The 25,448-nt window shown below is 42.8% G+C and overlaps 1 protein-coding gene across 3 annotated transcripts in view; it reads right to left on the bottom strand.

Annotated features, from left to right (window-relative positions):
- foxj3 (forkhead box J3) overlaps positions 1 to 25,064 on the bottom strand; it is a 64,845-nt gene extending 39,781 nt beyond the window's left edge. For 2 of the 3 annotated variants that reach the window (XM_076141165.1, XM_076141167.1), the window contains exon 1: positions 24,810 to 25,064. The gene's annotated coding sequence lies outside the window, so the exon portion shown is untranslated. Of the gene's footprint in view, positions 1 to 3,231; positions 3,328 to 24,809 lie in introns of all 3 variants that reach the window. The other variant, XM_076141166.1, reaches the window with a different exon arrangement.
- Positions 25,065 to 25,448: the final 384 nt, after the last annotated feature.

Genomic DNA, 25,448 nt, shown 5'->3' with positions numbered 1-25,448 from the left:
GTAGGAAGGACTAAAGTTACAATCATAGGTGATCATGGGCCTCTCTATTAAAACACAGTGCTGGGATGAGACTGAGGGGGGCAAAAAATGAATAAGGACTCCAGCAGAATGTGGGATTCTGCTATTGAGCTAAGCACACAAAGACAATGTGCCCGTGTGTGTGTGTCTTGAAAGCACGGAAAGATGGCACACAAATATTGTTTCTTATTTCTCAAATATTTCTCAATAATTGTTTAATTAAAAGGTCCAATGAAACCAAAGTTATTTATAATTTTTTTAAATCATTTCATATTTTTACAAAAATTAAAGACATTTCTGAACGTTTTAGAAAAAATTATTAGATAGTTAAATCTAGTTTAAAGTAGTTGAAATAGGAAGCATTTCAGGAAATATTGTAATAATAATAATAATAATAATAAAATAATCATTGCCTATTGCCAAGTTTAAAATTAAGATACATCATTGTTTAAATTTGAATGGATGCATTGGATTGTGAATTTTGGAAAAAATGCATATCTGTATGACCTAATAAGGAAATTCTGATAAATATATGTCCCATATGTCAGAATTCACTGGCATGTCGTGTGTACAGGAGAAATAGTGAAAAATGTCTAAATGCTAAACTAAACAGCTTTAGCAGCTGTTGGTCAGACGCAGCGTGTGGGTGTCCCTTTCCAATGATCTCTCTCAGTAGGGGAGACTAGCAGTCATTTCATACATACACAAACAAATAGTGCAAATGAGCAGAGCCAGACGATGAAGGTGTTTTTCATATTCATTCATTCATTTTCCATAGCCGCTTTTCCTCTTATGATGCTGATATTTCCATATATGATGCTGTTTTTAATATATGATTCTGTTTTTCATATACATAAAAAGAATTCTGAGAAAGGCAAAGCGTAAAATAGTTTAAAGAGATCATTAAGGGCCTGTTAAAATATATCTCTTTTCTTTACACTCAAGTTTAAAAGGCACTATTCAATATCACATATTTTTCAAATGCACACACTTTTTTAAAAATCTACTTTCTTTTCTTTAATGCTGCACATAGCTGATGTTGATGCAAGTTGCACATTTTACTTTAAAAGTCAGTGAGTTGATGAAAACATGTAAAGCATGGGGTTAACCTCTTCAGCCAGACTCGCAGGAGTGTTTTCAGCTTATCCCCAATATCTTTCACAACAAAACATTAACTGACTGGCTGGCGGTGATCGGGTGAGTCAACCTCACTGAGGAGGGTAGTTCCTCATCCCCGGGAAGACAAACAAACCCAAACTCCACCCTCTAACTGAAATAAAAGTGAGTCACTGACTTTTAATGAGTGTAGGTTTGCATTATAATTGGTAACCTATTCAGATATATGAATAGACATTTGATTTTGAATAACATCTAGTGTGCCAGTGTGTTCTACTTCACATTGAAGACGTCCCACCCCGTTACATTTACAGTCCTGCTCTGTCCATCTTATCCGCCCTTGTGTACAGGTACAGGATATAACTGTAAGCTACAAAATACTTATCCAGAGACGCAAACAGGATAAATACAAATTACATTTTACAAAAGGTACATTTTAGTTTACAGAGAATGTGGAAGTTAACTCTTGATGAGCTCGGTGTCAACATTTCAGCTGACATCACATGCTTGGTATGAATATGGGAAGGGACAGGAAAAAGCGAGCCGAGCTTTCTGGTGGCTAACAGAGGTGAGCCGACAGAAGCAGAGGCTGATGAAAGGCGCACAACCCCGTAACACAGAGACGAATGCCATTTGACCCTCCATGCTAATGATCCAGCTGCTTCATGATCTGCAGGGCCAAGTCAGTGTCTTAATTAGAGAACCTTGGGCTGTGGCAGGAATGATGAAGCGCAACACAGCCAGGCAGTAAGGCAGCCCCCCTGCTGCCTTCATTACACTGCCAGGCTGTGGGACATTCAGAGCTGAGACAAGCCCCAGCCTGCTGCCTCGTCAGGCAAAGACTGTCTGAGTATTTTCACCAGCGTGTCTGGGGGTAGGCAGATTAGTACTGAGGAGACAAAAAGGGAGGGAAGAAAAGCTGAGGAAGCTAGAGCGGTATGGAGGAGTGTGAAAGCTACAAGAGCGCGACGATTCTGGCGTCAGCCTTGGCAGAGAGCATAAGGGGCAACAGTGTCTGCATAGAAGGGGTCATCGAGTTCAGGTTATTATGGTAAAGGGGCAGACTGAAATCCTATGCAAATGAAGCTGCTTTGATCTGGCTGGCTCGAGGAAAATGGGGTTCCCTCACTGTCATCACCTCAACAAAAAATCTTCTTTCTCTCTTGACTTTAATTTGTTTTTGGAGTGAAGCACTGAGAGCATTTTCAAAGGCTGAGAGTAAGAAACGGACAGTCAAATTCATTCTCTATTCAACACTCAAACTTTCTTTGTGCTCCAGGGATTAATGGTAGATTTAGTTCTGAATGGAAAAACTGAAAGCATTTTTCAAATATCTAACTTCAACAAGTTCTTGACAGGACATTTCTGCTGCCAATAGAACTCTGACAGCAGATCAGTGGTTGTGTTTTGTGTTCCTAATCTACCAAGTCTTAAGTGGCTCAATTAAACTGGCAGCATGATTATGATACATGTGCCAGACCTTTTACTCAAGGAGTCTCCATGAGGCAACAAGCTGAGTAACAAACAGGGAATACTCAACATATTATCCAAGTAGGTTATGTCAATTTCATTATGATACGCAAATAAAGACCAGACGCAAGTGAGCAACTGCGTCATTAAAATGTGTAATTTTCTATTTTCACTATTGCGTAATTGATGTCTATACTTAGCACCGCAGATTTGCAGTCATTTCAAATGTGAGTGCAAAATGAATAAGAACCCCAGCACATTTTGATAAGGCAAACACTAATTGGTGACAGGACTGTATGACCTAAGGAGACTGGAGCTACTGACAAAATGTGTGCTTCATCAACAGTCTGACATGACCAGAGCTGGACAGAATACAGATCTTTGCAGACTATAAAGGACAACCATTGTTGCCTGTGTTGATGTTCAAGCAAGCCTCTGTTCCGCATTGAAAAAAATGCATGACTGAGAATGCGCAAACTTTATTGGCATCTCATTGATTTTCACATTATCAAAGAAATAAAAGGGTGAAACTCCACTGCAGAGGAAACAATGTCAGTCCCATCAATAGACCATAATGCAATGCATCTATGCGTCATGGTTTATTTTGTGTCAAGCGAGGTGACTCACATTTTTTTCTTGCAATGACGGCTGCCGTTACTGCATTGCTCCCTCCGCCCACGCACAACATGATGTTAATTCGGAGGTGGCATATTTTTGCACGATCTGCAATTAGGGAGAGTACATTAACCGTTACTGCATATACTGTATCAACTGTGTAAACTGTAAGTTGCTGCACAGTTTAATTTATATTTTATCACTTTGATGGAAAACAACCTCCTCCATTATCAATGACAGTATAAAGATGTATTTGTGCTTATTGAACTTGCTTGAATTTTACCGTTAGAAAGATCACACAAACACACCCACACACACATTAGCATACTTCTGACATATCCTGGTGTACCTCCCTTTGATATTAGAAAACTGAAAATAATTATTAAAAAAAAATAATCTGTGATTAGTGAAGGACACACAACTCTTTCAATCCATCTTTTCAACATTTGGCCACCATAATGAATATACATTGCCTCCCTGGGTTTAAGCCAAACCCAGCTACTCGAACATAGTGGCCAGATTCCAGCCTCACATGATAGCCTGTGAGCCAGAAAGAGTTTTCAAATTAGTGATCCATAGCAAAAGACATTTAAAACAAAGACAAAAAATCTAAACCAATGATAGTATAATCTAAATGTCACCAATGGCTGTGTCCCACAATTAGTCTACGGTATTGCTTTGCATGCAACTGCATGCATTGCAGGAATTCAGCTGCAGCGTCGAGCAAAGGCGCAGAAAGGTTACAGCCACACGCGGCAGAAACTAAATGAGGAAGTGGGAGAGTGTGTTCATAGTATGTGATGGGTGAGTAGCTTTCTCTGAAATGAATGGGTTGCCACGTTTAGACGAATCATCCATTCTTTAATGCATAAATGGTTTCAGCAAAAGACATTGTAGGAAACCACTGACTGAAGCAAAAACGCATATAGTAGGAAAGTCGCTAGTATACTATAGGTAGATTCAGCCATTTCCTGCATTTAATGTAAACGATATCGTCACAGTGAAGAGGAAAACACACCAGTTTTCCACAGGAAAATGTTGGTCAAACTTAAATGACTTGACCTAAATAGAAAGTATCTACACTTTTACAATTTACTACAAATGTATTCTATATATTATCACAAGCAAGTTCAAGAAATTTAATTAAATAAGCTTGTACCGTGTTTAAGAAAAGAATTCCATATTAGCTGATGGAGTTCAGGACCAAACGCAGGGTTGAAGCAGTGTAAACAATCGCTAGCAATGGCAGAAAGGACATAATTAGAGGTAGTGCTTACTTCAGTGTTAAGCAGTATTAGGGAAAAGAACTATGCGTGTTGTCGGAGTGAATGAGTCAACGTGTCTGATTTGGCCCAAGTCCCTGATGCTCGTGTTTTACAAAGGTCCAGCATGGCTTAGCCTGAGTATCGAAGAGTTAACACGAGTGAAGACGGGTATTTTTCACTATAGCAACCACTGAGGACAACACACGTTTTTCCTCCTCCATTGAAAGTTTGTACTTTTAGCACTCTCAGCCATAAAACTCCTTCTCGAGTGAAAAGATGCTTAAGCCTCGCTGTGGAGTGTAACTTGTTCCATTAACCTTATACAAAGGTGTCAAAGCCTGAAAAAGAAAGCCTACTCTATGAAGGATCGCCTGATCAAACAGCAGACAGTCTTCACCAGTCACTATGGTGAATCTCTGGTGCACCAATATTGCGTTGGTTCGCAGTGATACAACCAGGGTTTTCCCTCCCATCATACGGTCTGAGCAGCACCCGAGCCAAACAAAACAAGATTCTAAAAACATTCTAAAAAGATGGATGGAATAAGACCAAGACCTCTATGAAGAACGCTACAAGCAGTTATGAGCGCGTTCTCTTTTCTGTGCACACTGTAGATGTTAGATGTGCTTAAACATAGTTTTGAGCTCCCCAGTTCCCATTTTACACCCGCAATTATTTTCTGGGCGCTTGGGTTTTATTTTGGACCGCGTTCATAACTGTTCGTAGCGCTCTCCATAGACGTCTTGGTGAGAATATCACCCACGAAAGACACGCCCTAGTCAGGAGGCTGTCTACTGGGTTCCTAGAGGATAAATTGAGGAGCACCGACAGTTCCACGGTCATCCAACGCACAGACCTCAATCTGGCTGTATATAGTGCACAAACGGTTTGTAAAAAGGTTTCACAACAGCAACAAAAGCAGGATGGCCAAGTGCTCACAACATGGCTGTGAGATTTGCAAGTGATGCATCTTCATTTATTTCAAATATAACAAAGCACCATTTGAGCAATTCCACCTTTTCTTAGCTATCCTCCGATAACATCTTCCCCCTGATATTTCCCCCCCTTGACCCGGCCCTACCCATCACCCCTCATGTCCTTAGATTCTCCCAGATACAACCTACTTTCAGTTTAGCCCTGACAACTATGACAGAGGTTTTTGACACCCATGTCTCATATCCGCCGAAAAAAAACCCTAAAATCATCAGTACGGGAGCATTTCACCCGCCTTAAAAATTATCAAGGGGAAGTTAAGGAAGATGGATATCCAATTTGTAAAAAGTGCTGATGAAAAGGCGCAGCTTGTTTGATGTGCAACACATCTAACATGCTTTACTATTTATGAGAGAAACATCTGCCAAATTCAAGCTAAAACAGTTTGTACCTTTGTGAAACTAATACATTTGTTTTTATTGAGACTGTGCCTCATTATGAAGTCCCAGTTGGTGTCGTCATTATACTAAAAGGTCTTCCAATATCTATCATTGATCGAAATCAGATTGAAATCATTCAATCTGAAATCCTCCAACCAAAAGAATACAATACATACCGAAGACAGTTAAATCAATTTCCCAAACCTTATTTGTTTTTTTTTGTGAGTTACATAATAGAAAACCCTGACAATGTCGTTATATTTCTCATTATAACTGTACCATCTAAAACTACTGTGACATTTCTTGTGTTATTATAAAATATCCCACCACAGTGACCTTATTCTTTCTACACAGAGCACCTACTCAACTTCCCCATAAATACCTGTACATTACTGTCATTTCCTCTGTGAGAGAGAAGCTGGAGGTTATTCAGCTCACAGACTGTTGATAGGTACCAGACCAGTGCTCTCCTGCACTTATCTGCAATTTCCGCAATTAATCCCCCTTAACTGCAGTCATGCTTGTGTCACGGTTAACACTCCAATATCATACGTCTGCTCGGCAGCACAGACACAAACATAAGCATTAATTCCTGCGATGGCTACGCCGTCATGTTTGTTTTTTTCTCTACCTCAGGACTGGAGACGTGATGAAACGATGCATTGCGTTGTTGTGCATTGCAAAGGCGGGGAGAGACAGAGCGAGAGACGGCGCGAGAGACAGAGCGAGAGACGGAGCAAGGGGGAGGGGGGAAGGGGGGGGGGGTATTATAACAAGAATCTCCCTGTAGTGTGATGGTGACTTGGAAAAGGGAGGGGAACCGTTAAGCGTGCCCCCTCTGTTATGCCTGAAGATCTGGCACATGGACTCACAACAACAACAGTGATGTAACCTGGTAACAAGCCTTTGGCATCTTTACTCTCGACCGAAACCCAGGTCATACCTTCCATATCAACAGCTTTATATCCAGCGTGGGAGAAGCCCTTGTTTTTCCTAGCGATTGCAAAGAGGATAAACAGGGAAGGGTGGGAACTCTGCTCACCTGCCCTTCAATCAAAAGGAGACACCTCATTTTTTCCAGCCCTGGAGGCACAGGACTTAAGGGGTTATTTTTGAGATACCACAAACTAAAATAGCTACGTGGCAGAGTATTGTGACGGCACGTGAGCACTATAATCGTGCAGCGAACGACTCTAAGCCTCATCTTCATTAAAAAACAAAAAGAAGGTAACAGCAACGGCGAGGCAACAGCTTTTAATGTCAGTCTTCCTTCTCAATTAAAGGCTTAATGGTTCCGCTGAAACCACCCCCAGGAAGAAAGCATTAATAACCCAGTCCTTACTTGCATTTTTAGGATGTGTCAATTATCGCTTCACTGCTCACACGGCTGAGCACATTGTTCAGCTTATAGCAGCCTAAAGCAAAGCTGGGTGCCAACCGGGGCCTTCTCACTGCTAACCGAGTGTGTGAGAGCATGCGGTGTGTGTCAATGTTATTAGCGGGGTACGTTGTGTTGCATTTGGGTTTTAAGATGCACGCAGGCAGACCTTTCTGCTGTGCTCTTAAAAAACAAAAGCACGACATACTCTCTCTGTTCCCCTACTCCCTCAATCCCAATTCGCCCATGGTTGAACAAACCAAGTCCATAATTATTCTGCCAATCAATCAGGAGAGCAACAGTGGCTGTGGGGAAGTTAAATGCAGAGAAGACAGAGTTGTCAACAAAGCAAAGCTAAACAAGAGCTCCTTTACACCCACTAAACTTTAAAAAGGCCAGAGAGACACCTTGGTATTATTAGTTGGTGCCAAACAAAGGGAAGACTTCAAAATAGAAGACAAAGAAAAGAAGACCCTAACTGCTGCAGAGAGGGAGGCACATCAGGCAGAGACAGAGGCTGGAAGTAGTGGAGGGTCTGTGAGTTGGCCGTGGATCAGACACGTCGCTCCAGGCTGCATTGGGAGGCCCTGGAGTGAACAAAAGCCTTTATGACCCCTTAATGCAGACAGTCGAACCAAAGCGGGAATCTTATTGGACACAGTACTGTAGTAATCATGTCATTTGAAGATATTTCATATTCTCTGCAGCCTTTTCCATCTTCGCACTCAGCCGGGGTGGACTGTGCGCGCACGTGAGATGGATCTGCGCATGAGGCATTCGGTTCATTTGCAGGTCTATATGAAAAAACCACATACAACATTCCAGAAATTGAATAAGCCTTTCCAGTGAATCACAGCAGTGATCAGGAGGGGTTTGTCTCTCTGTTCCTCGCAGCTTGGCTGGGAGGTAGCCTTTGTTTTGGAAGTGGCAGGAGCGCCCCGACACAGACCATGCGAACCCAATTACCCTGGTCCCACGGCCTGAGGGGCCCACGTTAACACAACCCCCCCCTGAGAGCTTGACTGCATGCCAGCCTGGCAGCCAAGCAAGATCGTGCAGCTGAATCACAAATAGACCACTTAAGGCACTGGCAGGGCAGGCGTTTTGGTGGCAATCTTGAGTACCTATCCTCATCTGCATTCCCCAGATCCTGTCCAAGGCCAGTATTAAATCCTGATCCAGGCACTGAGGGAAGCAGCGATGTAAGTTGAGCTTGCGTCTGTCAACAAGCCATTCCTCCATTGCTCATAGCAACAACCCTGCCAGAAAGGCTCGGGCCACCAAGCAGTACAATTAAGCTCTTTAGCAGTTAAATGGAGAGAAGAAAATGTAGCCGGAGCCCCGAATCCAAAGGATGTTGAAATATTAGCAATGTGGCTATAATTAAAATAATGAGGGAATATTACTAATATTAGAAAGATACAAATTCATTCAGATAACACGGCATTGTCCTCTAACTAAACTGTGAGTTAAACGTATGTGTCAAAGCTTTCACAAGTACCTGCTTGAGCCTCGCTTTCAAGTACAACAGAGATGTGTTTGGAAGAAGCCGTGTTGGAATTACCCAAGCGTGTTTGAAAGGAATTACCTGGGTGGGCAATGCACGTTCTGCGACTGCTGCACGGTGCAGGAATCAGGTCATGAATTTCAAATTTAGACAGTGGATCAGCATTAGCGGCTCTGTAGCCGGTAGTGAGAGGAGCGTGGTGCAGCAGCAACAACAACAACAACAACGCTTACATTTACGCATTCTGTCAATGAAAATTCAAGTAGAGTAGAAAATGGCTCCAGGTTGGTGAATGTGTCGAATGTTCCTCTTGCGCAAAGCCTCAAATTGTCTTCAGTTCGGATGGCCCTAGAGCTGGAGTTATAATTAAAAACCATTTTGCTTTTTAATCAATATTCAATCTCTCAGAAATAATTAGCAACATATTTAAGAGTTTACTGCCTGGCAGAGCTGGATGCTGCCACATCATTAAGCTGCTGAAGCAACTTCTCTCTGACTCCTGATGTCCCATTTCACTGGTTCACTGTGTTTCATACGGACTATTGTACTTGCAGATAATAACACAAACCCAATGGTCACTAATAACATGCACGGTGGATGTAACTCCCACAGCCATAGCTTTAAAAGAGTAAGACTCACAAAAGCACTTAGAAACACATGCAGGAATGTGCATTTAACTTCTAAGGCTTTTTTTCCGAAGTCTTGCAAATGCACAACATAGCAGCAATACATGTTCAAGGTCTTCAGGGCACAGTGCTGATGGGCGGACACCCATCATAAACCAATGCTTTTCCATTGAATGATAATGCATTCAAGACCTGTGAACTTGCACAACAGCACAGCACAGAACAAATTAAAGGGATTAAAGCTGTGTTCGCACATGAAGTTCAAAGTTCTTGGCTACAATTTGGAAAATGTCTATCAAGTTTCTCTGTGACTCTGCAAAAAAGGCCAAGGCTACGGCTAACTCACATGCAAACCGTGATCGGGACTTAAGATTTACACGTTCACTCGCTATCAAAATGCATCACAAATCTGCGAGCAAAAGTGAGACAGAAACAGTCCGAGTAACGTTACAGAACACCGTTTGAATGCCCTACAATCAGCTGTTGAGTTAAACCAGCGTTGCCTTGCGTCACCAGGAACCGTCTGTGTTTATACAAGCTAATAAATACCTTGGGCATTCTCCAGATGACTGCCATGCTAATTTGAGGGGTAGCTTTTTTCTTCTGTTGATGTTGAACAGTGGAGTGCAGTTTAATATCGGACTGAGGCTGGTAATGGACAGCTATCTGTGTCTATACCTGTTCTCTTCACCCCTCCTACTATGTTCCAGATCATTTCAATTAATTTGGTTTCCTGGAGACAATGTTGCTATTTATCCGGGTGTGGGTGGGGGAAGGTAGAGGCACCAGTCATTGTTAGTTTAAGCTTTGCTGTCAAAATACCTCCTGGCAAAAGTGGATTCATCATGATGAGGTTTTCGCCTTACAAGAGCCACAGCAGGTCATCACAAAACCAGAGGATTTACCATAATGACAGCAGAAACGTGATTTAGCAGTCAAAGGGTTTTAGGCCTACAAAAACATTAAGACCCACACAGAGAGAGGGACTCTGAAAGGTATCTCAAGGCAAATGATGGATTTCCTTATTGCATTATTTGGGCAGGTCGAAAATTAGGAAATAACACGTGGCACATCCAAAAACAATGGAATGACTAAGATAAGGCAAAACGTGATTAATTTCTTGATACTGTAGCTACATGTCCAACTACACCCAGCACCGACTACGGCCATGGATTACACCTCCATCTGTGTCTTTCAAGGCTTGGTTCGATTTTGGAAATTAAGTTTTGGTTCCGATTCCTTTTCTCAGCGGCCAAAAACACACAAGGTAGCGAGGAAAACATTGACTGTTATATATTCAAAGGGAATAAAAAACATCCTCAAAGAATACTGCTTGGTGCGAAAGCCAATAACACCACAGAAAAAGAGTGCTTACTTTATCTTTCACATTGCCTAAACGATTGCTTTAAAAAAAATATTTAGCACCTGTCAGAGCCAAACCAAGACAAACAATACGCTAACATTGACACTGTGAATAAGGTAATGTGGATTTAATTAGTAGCTGGATGTTGGTGCTTCCCATCAGTCCTGTCAGACTTTTCAAAATCAAACGCAGTAATTGGGCAAAAAACATGCAACAATGCCGGAATGATCCCTGAACATCGTTATAAAAGATGCAAAAGTGGAACAAAAAGAGTGAATGGCTGGTTCCCCTGAGTGCAAAACAGAATGACAATGAAGTACGGTAGCTTTTTTAAAAATAGGAGTCGCAAGACAGCATAAGGTTTGATTACATTGATTTAATTTTAAAACAATGTACACACACACACACACACACACACACACACACACACACACACACACACACACACACACACACACACACACACACACACACACACACACACACACACACACACACACACACACACACACACACACACACACACACACACACACACACACACACACACACACACACACACACACACACACACACACACAGAGGAGGGAAGGACTACAACTGTTGTGAAACGGCTGTGTAGATTCCCATGGGGAACTCTCCTTTCAGAGAGGAGGAAGGCGAGGGAGCTGAATGGGTGGCTGACGTTAATACTTTGGTTCTGGCCTCTTATCGACACTGATGGGTCATCGTGCTGCAGACATCTTGTGAAATGGCTTATCTGTGACGTCGCTGAATGAGAGTTAACATCTTAAATGTGTCAGGATCAGAGTTCCCCAGCAACACTGATCAGTTTATTATCAAATCTGTCTGTCGCTACGTTATGAGCCATGTGTGGCACAGTAAAGCATCGGGCGGCCGCTCAGATATTAACCTACTGAGTTTCCTGAATAGGTCTATAGAGCTAACGACCCCAAGACGTATTGTACATCTCAGCTTATGTGAAGTGGCTGTTAACCTACGATCGATTTGCAGAGCTCATCAAAGTCTTGAGTGCTTTATATTATTAGATGGAGACAAAGGCAAGTGCATTCCTATATTGATTGGGGATTTAATTCTTTATGAGTGAATAAAATCACATTTGTACGGCGATGGGACAGCCCAGCACAGACTGATGGGGTTTTATCACGCACTTCACAGATGGCAGGGGAAACATTCCTTCTGCATCTTCATCTTCTTCAGTCAGTCAACCCAAAAAGGGCCCCAACACTCCATGTATCCTCCTAATGAGGCTTTTGTATTTAACTATTGTGGTGAGATTCAATTCACTTGTTTCCACTGTGAATCAACCAATTGGAACATTCTCCTTTAAACGTAATTCTATCCTACTAGTGGTGTGATTCCTCTTACCTCGTGATATCATCATTCTTTTTTTTTTTAACACTGCTCTTTTATTATGTTATCTCTGTGTACTAAACAGGAAAAGCACTTGCGAACCCAGGGATTATAACAAGTGTTTTAAGATGCTAAACTTTCATCTGAATCCATACAAAAGCCTCATTACAGTTGCTAACACTGATGATGATGTGCTGGGTTTTTTTTTTCACACCATGTCTTGCTGGTGTAAAAGATAAGGCTAATTAACACGGCACCATTTGCATCTTCAGCTTAGTGTTTCAACAGTGAGGGAGAGAGAGTGGAGCCACAGCAGGCTAATGAATGTTTGATTTGAGAGCCAAGACTTCCTGTCACCTCCACTCCTGACATAACTCTCTCCTAAACCCCTTCACGTCTCCCGCACCGTTATCTGGCACGGCTGTCGGCGTCTCACCTTTTTCTTCCACCTTGCCTCTCTCCACTTTAAATTCCTGAGTTCACCCCCACCAACATACCCCCACCCCTTCCTGCCCCACCACCACCACCTCACGGGCTGCGCTCATTACAGCGGATTTGCATGTCTGCTCCAGAGCAGTATGAGAGGAGATGAAACAGAACTCCCAGTGGCTGCCTCTGCAGAGCTTCACTCATCTGACAGAGAGAGCCTAACTTTGGGCCCCAGACACAGCCAGCAAACATATGCAGGCTTCTTAAAGGGGCCATACACAGGCACACACAAACAAACAAAAAGATGCTCCCCCAGAAAGAATTTACGCTCCACAATATTCAGTTTAAATATATCCCTATGCAGGGAATAAATTGAAAAACAGAATTCTATCTTGGTTCCCTGTGCATAACCAATCGAGCTTACACTGGTCGGACATCCAGCTCGACACAATTGATACAACCATGATAATGATTGTCTATTGCCGCTGAGAAGCACACACCTCACACTATTTGCATATCTTGGTCTCTCCCTATCCTGACAAGTTACAATCTGTGAGCCAGCTGGGGTTGCGTGACGATTCTGTATCACTTTTATATGGTCACCATATAATGCAATAGCAGGGCTGGGAATATTCGGGAGTGTTCCGATACAATTCCGATTCAGGAGGACACAATCCCATTCATCATTTTGACACCGTTTCCTCTGTTATTCTAAGATATAAAGAATTTACTTGAGTCTGTAGTTGTCTATCGCAATATGGAAATAATTAGCTTAATAATAATGAGAGGACCTGAGTCATCGATAAACTTAAATACAATTTAAATACAATCCTTTTGGAACAAATATCAAAAAGTAGCAGCACTGAACCCTCAACATGAAATTGCTTAATTATAAAGAATATTGTTGCATCTGCATTAAATAATTTCATATGATAATGTGTATTATATATCACACATGTATAAAGAACGTTTACACAACATCTAATTTCAAAGGTACTGCTATTATCAGTGGTAGTATATTTTGCCAAGTCTGATTCCAAGCTGCTCAACATGTTCACTAGTTAGAGAGCTGTGCTGTGCTACACTTAGCCCCAACTGCCCATACTGTGCACAGCTGATTAGTCACATTAAGCTTTTCCCATACACAAATTAGTCAAAGCCGGCAGCACAAATGTATACAAGCTGAAAAGTGGTCCGTTTCCCCTGTCGCTATTTCCAAAATCTACGTATTTTCTGAATAAGACTATTCAGAAACACAACCACATTAGCTAAGCAGAGCCTGCGGACAGCACAGAGTGTAAACCTCCTTCTTTCCCAGGAGACAATCAAATCCATAGTGAATCCAAACACCTTTAGTGAAGAAGGCGCTGAATGAATTAAACTCTTCTCTGCCAGAACAGTGTTTTGCTTGGCAGTCGTAGTGACAGACTACCTCTCTGGTGTGGGCTAGCCTCGCGAGCAGCGGTAGCAGATAACAACACACGCCTTTCCTGGACTCTGTCTTTCAAAAAGGGAGCCCTTTTCCTGGCCTGTAGCTCCGTACCGTTGTGGTGGCTAAAAGTATTTATTAAAAAAAAATTTCAATCGTAACCATAAATTGAAAAAATCTCTATTCTGAAAATGTGAACCAATTCTGAAACGAGGAAGACAAGAATTACAAATATAATGTGAATCGCTTTATCCCCAAACCCAGAAAAATAAGCACGGATATAACATGAAAATTCTGCACCGAGTGTCATAGCAGAATATGCAACATGACATTTTAGCAAAACAATAAATCTAACTGAATCAGAAGTAGTGTGTTTAAGTTTATACTTGACTACATTTAAATACACAGTACACTCTTAACTATACAGTGGTTAGGGTAAAAAGATGAGTATGGATGTTACAACAGAGTTCCACCAAATCCTAAATATACATGAAATGCTGCTTAATCAGAGAATGAGGAAGAGTCTATGAGGAAATGCATGCAGAGGCGGCATTCTCCCTTTTTAACATTACAAGCTTCAATAAACAGATTTACAATCATATAATGCATAATCTAGGTCTGTAATTTGGAACAAGTAGACATTGATACTGTTTGTGCCACTTATAATTATGGTGTTAACATGATGTTGGAAAAAAATTAAATGTTACTGCCTGAGTCATGCTACAGTTGAAGCATTACTGTGGTTATGTACGGAGTGTAGTACAGGTCCAGAAGCTTTCTCCTGGACCTTGAAGAGCGGAGAGAAGGAGAGACGCCACCAGAAATATGAAATCCACAATGGCGCAAGGTTCAATTTCTCTACGCATCTGTCTAATTGTGTGGATGACAGCATTGTGCACCGTTCTCATCCAGCATGTCGAGTACAACTTCATTAGAAGTTAGAAGAATGTGAACAGCTCTACAATTGGAAATAGACACAAATGAAGAAAACTCATCACCACAAAATGAACCATCAGAACACATGGTATGTCAGTTATGAATAAATGCCACAGACTATAGTCAAAAGGAGCAAAGCCAAAAAAAGGGACAAAACAGTAGTCCAATGTTTTGTTCTTGGTCCCCTTCCAAAGAGGTGCTTTTGTTCAGGATGACTCACTTGGTGAAAGTGGCACATCATGTGGCATGCAACATGACTCACTGTAAGAGAAGAGCAAAGGCGGAAGGCTCTGTGTGTACTGTGCCCGCTCCTGACCTGCATTGTACTCCGCTGACCAAAGCCCTTACATTGGTAAAGAAGTGCTACCCCGACTGACCTCAACTCAAATCAGGAGGGAAGGTCAATCACGGTAGTGCTTCATGAGAATCCAAAACAAAAAAAACAAAGATGTTGCGCTGTGTACAGTCTGGTCTTGCAGTTGTGGGTTTTGCATAGCAGGAAAGGAAGGCGACGCCAACCTCACTCTGCTCTGACTCATGAAAACACTAAGCCAATGACAGGAATAAAACAGAATTTATACAGAAAATGTGTTCATCACTTTTAATTAAGTAGTCTTGGATCCGGCTGCATTAAAAACTGAGATTGTTCCAAATGTACAGCACATGGTTATGCAACGTAGGGAACTGAATGCATAAAAGAAGTCAGCAATGGTGTTGAGTTTATCAAAGTCCAGAACTTGGCTGTATACTCTACAACATCACAATAACTGTGAGAGAACAGAGGCTCATTGTTAGACTTTGAACCCATGCAGCAATCAACATTAGACATGACAAGTTGTTCCTCTTCAATTATACTCATTTTTGCTGGTGCATCATTCTAACTATCTGTGACTGGGCTGACACAGTAAAGGCGGATATCTGAGCAGTAGGAGCTCCTTTCAGAAGTTGGCTGACCGGGCTGTACAGTGTTCATTAAGCCATTAAAGTCCCCATGCTCAAAGTCCCTCCCTAACCCCTCACTGAACACACCAGAACAGACGCTCCCCTGCCTTCTGCATCTTAATAAGAGGAGGGAAACTAGAAGGGAAGTGAAGGCATGGCTCAGTCTTTTAGAGGAAGCTGAGTAAATGACTGAACACACACCCTGGGGCGGGCATGCTGGGGGGTTTCCAGGAGGTCGGAGCAAGCGGGGCCAATCATGTCAAGACTCAAACAAAACTGACATATCAAAGCGGTCATGCCTGGTAAGACGAAAAAGAGCAGCCAAGGAACTGCATTCAACTGCACAGCTTGTTCTGCTTCAATGAGAGACAACATGACCAAAAAAAAAAAAAAAGGCAATTAGCGATTAAAGTGGAAATTCCATCTGCTGCAAAGCGGAATCATTTTCCAATCAAAAACCAGCTCAAACCATCAAGCCATTTGAGTCCGATCACATGGCTTTTGATCTTGTTTTCTTTTTGAGAGGTAGGCAAACTGCAGCCTGGGTGTTTGGGAGACTGCTGATGAACCCTAACTTTTTATCTTCTCTCCTAATCCGCACAATATTTAAGAGCAACTGTTCAAACTTCACCGCAACCGTACAGCCAAACCCTATCATTACTAAAAGAAATGCTATGCGGTAAAGCTCCCGCCACTGATTTATGTAGACAAATGCTTTGTCCATACATAGAAACACTAATCTCAAACCACTGGCAATATGAAGTACAAAAAGCATGCAAGTACTACATGATTTATGACTTGCATGAGCTGTACGTCAAACTGAGTCCACCAGAGTCAGTTTGACCTTAAACTCACTTTGCATCTAATGAGATATCAACTCAGCTGTTTACTACATCTCTCCTTTCCTCGAGACAATAAAAGGAATCCTCAGAGGTGGTTGCCTTGCTGACACAGCCTTTTGGTGCTAAAATCCAAAAACGGGTTTAAGTGAATTTTAATTGACTTATATTTACCCACTGTATTCTCTTGCAAATATAAAAAAAAAAAAACTTCTTGGCACTCCGAGAAGACTTAGAAAGTAGGTCACTCAGTCTCCTGTGAGTCATAGATTTTGGCAGGGGACCAAGCAGAGCAGGTATGGGAGATCCAGAGCCAGAGCTAAGAGGGGCATAATGGTATACTGATTGTATTCTGTTTTCGACAGTATTGTAACAATAATTAGGTTTAAGTACAACGCTGAACACATTTCCGATACAAAATGATATAAAGCAAAATTGGTTGCAAAGGTTAGGGAATTAGAGCCAAAAGAGTGGAATGCTTTACAGTAAATGTTATGCAAGTCTAATAAATTTACACACCCAGAAATTATATTAGTCAAGCCTCCCGAGGAACGTTAGCAACTGCATATGCAAACTCATTTAAAGTCTTTTCATTCAACCACCATGCCCAATCCCTTCAGAAAGGCAGAGAGTGATTTCTCAGATTGCAGATTGCCCTGTTTGTCTCCAGAGCCAAGGCCCCGGGCTTCCCTCCCAGGACCATGGTACCTTGGCAGAATAGCTGACTTGTGGTGTCAGAGCCGAGCACGAGATTTTCACTCTGGTCAAACCCGTCAGTCACAAAAGTCACCTGGGGACGACCACAGTCTGAAAACCGCATGGGCGCGTAAAGCTCGCGTGCCATCGCCGACACAGAGACACTTCCTTAATTGCATTATGGGCCACTGGCATAGACCACGTTGCTTCAACCATTCAGCCCCTCCTCCAGCTAACCTCACCGCCCTCTCATTCATCCACCCTGAGGGAGAGGCACGCAGGCCAGAGGAAGTATGACTCATCTGAGTAACAAGATGCATTCTTCACAATTCTCTGCAGACTTGTTTGCTAAGTGAGGAGCACAAGAGAGTATATGGGAAGAAAGGGTGAAGAAAATGAAGTGGGGACAAAATGAAACAAAAATTAAGAAAACGGACAGAGGGCATGAAGGCATGAGTGAGAAAAAGAGATTGGGTGAGAATGATGGAGCTAGAAAGAGGCATCACTTGTGTGGGTTTCCTGGTCTACACAGATCAACATTTCCTCCAACTCCACAGAGAGAATCCTTGGCTTCTATTAGGGGTTTTCTGAATCACAGATGGAGACTCCAAGTACTACGTCTAAGACTAATCCATCAGGTTTCACACGGAGCAACTGACAATGCCGACAACAGAGAGAAGGTTTTGACGAGTTATTTTGCTGAGCAACGCAGACGACGCCGAGGCGTTGCAAAAGCGGGTCTGCCAGATCTAACCCTCGCCTCTCTTCAAATAACACTGCATCTGCAAACCTTGGCAATCGCACCGACCGATCACGAGCCCCACGCCTCATCACTGTCTAAAATTGCAACGTCAAAACAACTGGAGAGGCTACACGTTACATTAGGTCTAACCACCCGATGCAAGGCTGAAATAGTTGCTGCCCCTCTGATTTCATTGTTAACAATCAATCTCCGCCACTTTACTGTCAGCATAGGATGGACGTGAGTGATGTGGCAATAAAGCACATACTCAGACTCCGCTAATCTATTTAACCTTACTGAGCAGGCTTAGGACAGTGGCCTTAATTAAACCTGACCCTGCCTGACTTTCCTATCTGACTCTGCAGCGGGTTGATATTTACACACATCACAAATTCTTTATTGTTGCTGTGCAGTAAAACAAATATAGTACTCTGCATACTGTAACAAAATAAAGCCATAAACCTACGTACTGTAGGTCAACGTAATTGCAACCTTCATCATACACTTCCTTTAATTATACCAACTAGCGGCATCTACCCATGCTACTCAGCGGTCTTTTAAAATCACCGCTCCCCTAATGACTTGAACTCCTCCTGGTCAGTGAACTACACAGCGAAATAATGTGAAATGTTGAGAGGAAAAACTTTTAAGGACACTCCTCGTATGTGATTGAATCTGAAGCCGGTGCAACCTGGGATGATGATTGTGAAATGCAAACAAACCAATGCATAGAAAATTCTAGAGGAATACCGGTGCAGCAAATGTGCAACTGCATTCTGCAGAGGAGTGTCAGTGACCGTCTTCAGTCAGTGATTCAAAGTCACAAGTTGGTTTTCTTTGGCACGGTGTTGGTGCCACCTCGGGCCAGCACGTTTGTGACACATTGTCATTCACGATGGTAATTGTAGAAAAGTGCCAGAGACACAGTATCTCCCTGTTTTTGCGCTTACTGTACCTACGCTTGTAAACGTGCACCTGCCTCACAGAATACTTGTGATTAAGACATTCAATCTGGTTTACGGCAGACTCTCTGCTCACTGCTGTGGTAGCGACTGTAAACGGTTGTGTCTTACATGCCATAGTACACAGTGGGTAGTTGACAGAAACATCTGGGAAAATTGTGTTCCTAAGATGTCATTTTCAGGAGAATTTGCTACATTAACTGTTGCTGCCCTCCCCCTTTGTAAGATCTGTTAAAGATAACAGCTCAGTAATTTCTGATGATACAGTACATACAAAGCCATTCTGTTTAGAGTGGTGTGTTATGTCAAAATGTTGTACCTCACTCTACACTGCCACTCTCTGCCTTTCACTTCGCTGCAACAACCACTGTAATGATTAAAAAAGACTATGCTTAAAATAGATAGCAGAATTCTCCATTCCTGTTACTTGAGATGTGCCACACACACCTCACGGGTCTCCAAAGAATGTGAAAGAACCTATAGGCCTATCAATTGCTTTACTGTACAGAATAAAAAGGCTTAAGAGAAATTCACGGACACATTGGTGCTATCAAAACTCAAGGACACAACATACATTAAGATCAATTATTAAACTGCTTAAAGCAGTGAAGAGCTACAGGGCAAGTCTTACTCTTCCTCTAACGACACAGCTGTGTACTGTGTATGTAGCATTTAGCTTGAAATCTGTTTTGTTCTACCCGTCATGAAGCGCCACTTTAATTACCTTTTACTGGAGTTAATTTGTAGGTCACAAGTTCCTCTCCACACTTGATGCAATTGTGCTACAACTACCCAAGTACCACAACATGTACGCTATCTCTAAGATACAACATTTCCGATCTTGGAGCTCATACTGTACCAATACAAATAGCTGTGAACTAAATGCACAGATACAAATCTAACTGAATTATCACAATGGACTTATTACCCAATTATTAGTGTTATTCCTATAAAGAGACAACAATTCCCGTTTCCCCTCGTCCGCCACATTTTTGTCTTCATCAAGTTCTAAATTTATGGCGAACGTTCCATCTAACACACTGGTAGGGAAGTAGTTAAAAAAATTGGGGGTGTCCATGTCTGAGAAAACGTGCAACTCTCCAACTCTGCCAGTCACGCCCACTTCGTGCAGTGACTGGCCGCGTGTGGCAAGGCGTGGGAGTTGGGTGGGGCGAGACATTGATCCTTACAGCTCATTGTTTTCCTTCCGACACGGTGTCTGACGGTGACGTGGTTTTATTTCCCGCCGGTGCCACTCAAAACATTACCATTGCAACGCCACTATTAGGCACAATACTTTTGAGCTGCTCGGGCAAGACAGCAGTACTTCTTACGTTGATTTTATCATTGTATTCTCTTTTACGCAATCAATCTTCTGGCAAATTGGCATAGTTTGAGCAGGTGAGGCCTATTGTTGATAGAAGGGCCCTGATTAGCAAGGCTGGGGGAAGAAATGGGTAAACACAAATCTGATAGTATTGGCAACAAACTAGTTGAATTAAACATCACAAGCTTTCCTCGCTGATTCATTCAATTCCAACCTAGGATATGAATTGGAACATATTGGACTCGGGTTATTGATAGACTTCTTCGCAATAGACTGGGAGGAGGAGGTGAGATGGGGGCTCTGAGGAAAACTAGCAGTGTATTGCTGGATGAATAAAAAATGAAAGTGTAGTGCTCGCGTAGATTCACTCTCTCCGACCCGTAAGGAGGGCAGATTGTGAAGAAGTCGGAGTGACGGTGAGTGGAGGCTCGTTTTGAAAACTGAACCAGTGCTGCTGCTGCTGCATTCCCACATCCACCCATATCCAGCGAGGGGCTCTTTCAAAATTCATTAATTTACAGCAAAAATAGATTAAAGCACCCAGCTGAGCAAAACTCAAAATTTGGCTCCTGAATAACATTAATGATAAAACATCTCCTTCACACCCAGGGGGGGTTTGCCTGGAGAAAGAGTGCTGGCTTTTTTTTTTTCACCTTGCAGCACCTTGAGAATAATTTATTTTCAATCATTACTAAAATAATGAATTACTAATTGTCATTTTTAATTATACTTTCAGTTGGATTCAAAACAGAGCTGGGCAAAACCTGCAAAAACTAATTAAAATCCATCCAAGGATCTGTCATTTCCCCTGATGCCTTGCCAATGTCATTCTATTCACCATTTGATATGTCAGCTACAGAGATTCAATGACAGCTGCTCCAGGCCCCCAAAAATGCCTCGAACTGCAGTTACAGTAATTGCTCTGGCCAGCACTAAATGAGGTTCACTTAAGTGCAATTATTCCCCTCTGATCTCCCACATAAAGAGACTTCTTTAACATGGAGAAGCAGGCTCACACAATGCGACTGCAAACAAGATTCAAATTTGAATCAGGGAGGCATTTCCTGCAGATGAATAGCTTCATAGCTCATCAACATTCTAGTGATGCACAGAATTGCAAATGAAGACTGAGCCAGTCTCTTCTCACCAACATGGCTTCCACGAGAACAAACTTCCAACTGGATTAAGCAGAGCGCGGGGAGAAGTTTCTAACCAAACCGTCATTTTGCCTCACGAGAAGACAGCCCTGCCGTGCGCACAGAGCAAAAATGATTTTGAAGAGAAAGGGAAGACGCTGTGATTTGACCATCCAAGGTGAAAAAGCCACTGAAAGACAAGATGATGGATGATGTGATGAAACAATAGAAACTCCGGCCGAAAATGACTTCACATTCCAGCGCACGGATGAATTGAAACAAGCTCATTTTGGACTCCAGCCAAAAATAAGTCATCGTAAAAATACTAAATAGTGGCCTTCAAGCACCAGAATCACCACTACATGCCAAAAATACATCAGTGTACTCGGGAATAAACTACCATCTGCGAGTCGCATAACACAATAGCTTTGCAGCCGGAGGGATGAGCCGAGGCGGTCTAATAGGGGCTGCTACATAGGGTACCTGTTGGGCGCTGTCCAACTGGGTGGGGGTTGGGAGTTGGTGGTAATGGTGATAGGCATTCGTGTTGCCACAGGCTCAACTACCACCAGGAGTCTGATAACTGCATCTCACGGATAGCCATTTGAATAATCACTTCAACAAGGGGAGAAATTAAAAAGCCTCTCAGTGAGACGGGGCTCGGCACAGGGCCACACGCTGAATTCCAAATGAGGGGCTGGGACTCTGAATTCACTACACTGTGCCGTGTTACTGACCCTAGACACCTATCCAAATTAGACTTATATCATGTCATTATTCCATTTCGTCTATGAAATTACACTCTGCTACCATGCCAAGATGAACATTAGAACCCCGACACAATGAGAAAATGCCAGTATTTGTTGAAATATATGTATTTATTCTATTCTTTGTGTTCTGCAGACATGATAGATGTTTGCGCCACCAGCCACGCACAAGAACACAACACAAAAACACCTTGGAGAAGTAAGTGTCGTGTTTCTAAACCATTAGGCATTAGACATTTCAAAGACCACTGCAGGCTAAGGCGTCATTAAAGAGAAGCTGTATCACATCCTCTCATTCACACTTGTAAATGGTTACTGGTAGGATGAGGACAAACAGATGTGCCATCTTCTTTATACTTTCTTCACAACTGTTTATTTCATTCATCGGCACCTTGATGCTGTTTAAAGCCACGCTCAATGTGATCTCGGATGTAATAGCAAAACGAACAGAATACATATTACAGCGCGTGTCAGCAGCTACTTGATGCAAGAGAGCACCCAAGACCGCATCTTCAAATTTGAAAGGAGAACAGAACAGAATACCCACACTGTTCTTCAAACCAACAGTATCTGATGGATGCATTAGCAGTGCTCTGATGAACACATTTGATATTGTGTAACTAAGCGGTGATACCTCTATTCTATGCAATCTACAAAAAGCATGCATCTACTGAACACTACATCTATTCTTCAACCGCCATCCAGCAGATATTGCTTTGGCGGTACATGGCAAAACTCTGCATCATATTTGGCTGAGTGTTGTAGCTGACAGAACTTGTCGATATCAAATATTAAGCTCGTCGAATGACATCGAACAAGGAAAGAGTTAGGAGGTTGGGGTTCTGCAGTGAAACAACAATTAGCATCAATTTCACATGAGCGTCGCCAGCACCGTTTTTCAGACGATTCAACAAAGACAGTAGAATTAAGGATAGGATAGGATTGAAAGGGTACGACAACAGTTCATATACATTTCTGGAGAACGTGCTGGATTAAACTCCTCTGAACCTGGCTGGAAAATCTGCCGGCGGGGAAACGTCAAAACTTTCAAATTAGGCCAACAGTATCCGTCTTCTACAGCTGCATGCACAGATCCTGTAGCCTCAATCCAGACAGCTATTTAAAGGATGGGTGATTAAGAAGCAAACCAGGTCTGACCTTTGATTGTGGGTGCTGACTAACACTATGGGCATTTGGTTAGTTAAAGTATGAGCTCGAGCAGGGAACGGAATGATCAGGAGGGGAATTCAAAATATTTTCTTTTGGTCATAAAGTCAACTGTAACTTCACGGGAGAATAGATTTTCTATTAAATATGGAACTGTGGTGGTTTAATCATAACGTCAAGACCTTTATGCAGAATATATGAGAGAAATTACATCGGTTTTTGTTCTTTATCAGCTCTGAATTCGGCTCGGCTTCTACACCACCATGACTGGAGTTGTTGACAACAAGGAAATTAAAAAGGCGAGTGACACAATTAAACTGCTGACGGGTTACAATAAGGCAACCGGTTTGTTAACAGCTATAGATACATGCAATAGCTGTTTAATCTAAAGTGGTACGATTAAATCATCAATGTGCTTTTGATGAGACTCGCTGGCTTGCACACAGTCCACACACACACAAAAAACACACACACATGCAACAGCGTCTCTGCCATCTCGGGGCACTTCATAGAAGGCATAGCAAAGGCATAGCAAAATACAAAAACAGACACACCGCGATACCCCCGGAGATCAAATTCAGACTCAGCAGCTTCATATTCGGCTGAAACATTCTATGCACTTGTTGAGTATCGAGACACGCAATCAATCCCAGCCCTCCGATGCAGAGGGACGACTAGTTTTACTTTAAGAGGAGCGATCGTTTTCTGGGGCTAGAAATGCATCATCTCATCTGTCTGACAAACAAACGACTGACAGACGAGGAAACACATTCCAACAGCTGTGAGTAGCAGAGACTGAATACCATCGGAGCAGCATAGGAAAGCCCAAATCACACTATGCTTACACACGCACACATAGTTCATGCAGGACACACACACACACAACCTCTCACGTACCAACCGGAGCTAGCTAACCATAGCTGTTGTGGCTGAGACAGACGCCACACTAACCCGCATAACGCCGAGGGAAAGGGGGCACACGTCTGGTCTAAAGCAATGGCACCGTTCAGGTAAAGTTAGCTGGCTCCCACAACTGGCTAGCTAGCTGTCAAAGTTGCCCTGTCAGTTGTCACCGGTTGCACGGCGGTGCTAGCGGGCTAACGCAAGAGCTGTCAACTTGGGAGAGTTACAACACACCGCCGCGTTCACACCGACCACTGCTCTCTCTGCGAAACCGTGTCCCCGCACGCCCGCCACGGCGAGAGGAAAGCTGTGCGGCAGGGCCTGTTCACCGGTCTCAATCCCCACAACTTCAGTGAAGCTCACTTCCCCGTTAAAGTCGTCCATTTCGTGGGCCTTAGTTCAACTTCCATGCCCGTGTAGCTCACTTACTCTGGGTAAAAAGCTGCCGTGACGGTGGGTCTCTTTAATCCTCACGGTAGTTTCTGAGCAAGTGCCCCCTTTCCCTCCTTCCACTTCCTCTTCTTCAGCGAGTCGTTCCCCAGGGGTGCCCCCGTGCTCTTGGCGTTATCGTCCTGTGCAAAGAGCAGCCGTATCTTCGCCGGTACGCCTGCGGTGCCGTGGCGTCCCTCCTCGGCTTCTCTCCGCCTTCTCCCGTTTGCCTTTCTCTTGGTAGCCGAGCCAACATCCGGGCCTCTCCCCAGTTTGGGTTAAGTGCCCGGAACTACTTTCAGATACGACGACTCACCGTCAGATTATCTCACCACCCTGCCGCCACAGAAACTAGCGCGCGGTCGAACTCGCGAGCCCACAGCGACGCGTGTGATCCCACGAACACACACATACACACAGAAATGCATATCAATCACTTGATCAATAAGCCGGCTTTATTTATTCGGCGCCTCAAGCGAATGTAACTGAAAGTACTTCTCGGCGCAAGACATAACTGAAAAGACTCAAACAGCATCACACAAAAAGCAGTAGATAAATAAATAATATATAAATATTTAATAAGATTTTGATAAAAGCTGGTGCAAACATTAGTTGCTTTCAAAGAATATGTCCCATAAC

Source organism: Genypterus blacodes, unplaced genomic scaffold (genome assembly GCF_046128005.1).
Source record: "Genypterus blacodes isolate CSIRO-AG114 ecotype Tasmania unplaced genomic scaffold, CSIRO-AGI_Gbla_v1 ptg000017l_1, whole genome shotgun sequence".
Taxonomy (NCBI): Eukaryota; Metazoa; Chordata; class Actinopteri; order Ophidiiformes; family Ophidiidae; genus Genypterus; species Genypterus blacodes.
This window is presented reverse-complemented; position numbering and strand designations above follow the sequence as displayed.